This window comes from Centruroides sculpturatus, unplaced genomic scaffold (genome assembly GCF_000671375.1).
Source record: "Centruroides sculpturatus isolate CEXI.00-Female unplaced genomic scaffold, Cexi_2.0 scaffold183, whole genome shotgun sequence".
Taxonomy (NCBI): Eukaryota; Metazoa; Arthropoda; class Arachnida; order Scorpiones; family Buthidae; genus Centruroides; species Centruroides sculpturatus.
The window spans coordinates 1-606 of record NW_019384387.1 but is presented as its reverse complement, the minus strand read 5'-3'; positions in this window follow the sequence as shown (position 1 = coordinate 606).

The window sequence follows — 606 nt, the reverse complement described above, 5'->3', positions numbered from 1 at the left end:
CAGTAATATTTACACATGTCAAAATCCCGTCTCGATTATGTATATAAATTTTAAAGTTATATTTTTTTAATAAAAATTATTTTTATCGGTTCGTTAAAACTTTCCTGCCAATAGATGGCGCTACGTTAAAACGAACACTACGGATGAGGATATAAATTAATTGATTAACTGAAACCCAATAGTTATTTTGGAATACGATGTTCGATATTATGTTAGTTAGCCGTGTGTGGACGTAACTGCCGAGATGAATGAAATTTTAAAGAGGAAAAAAAAAAGCGGCGAATGGAGGCGCGAACCCAGGACTGCATTGCTGCAACGTAAGCCTGATGCAGGAGCGTTTGAGAGAAAAAAAAAGAAAAAGAGGATATGTGGGTGCGAACCCAAACTGCACACTGCAACGCAAACCTGATGGCGGACCGTTTGAGGGGGGAAAAAAAAGGCAACTGGTGGTTCGAAACCAGACTGCTCGCTTAAAATACGCCAAAAACAAGCGGAGCGCTCGAACCCGCAGCCTCTGCTTGCCGTGCGGCGCGCTTACCAGTAAGTAAGGTTATATCTAATTCTAATATACTTCTGGAAGCGAAGACTAGCTCGAGGGTCTGGGTA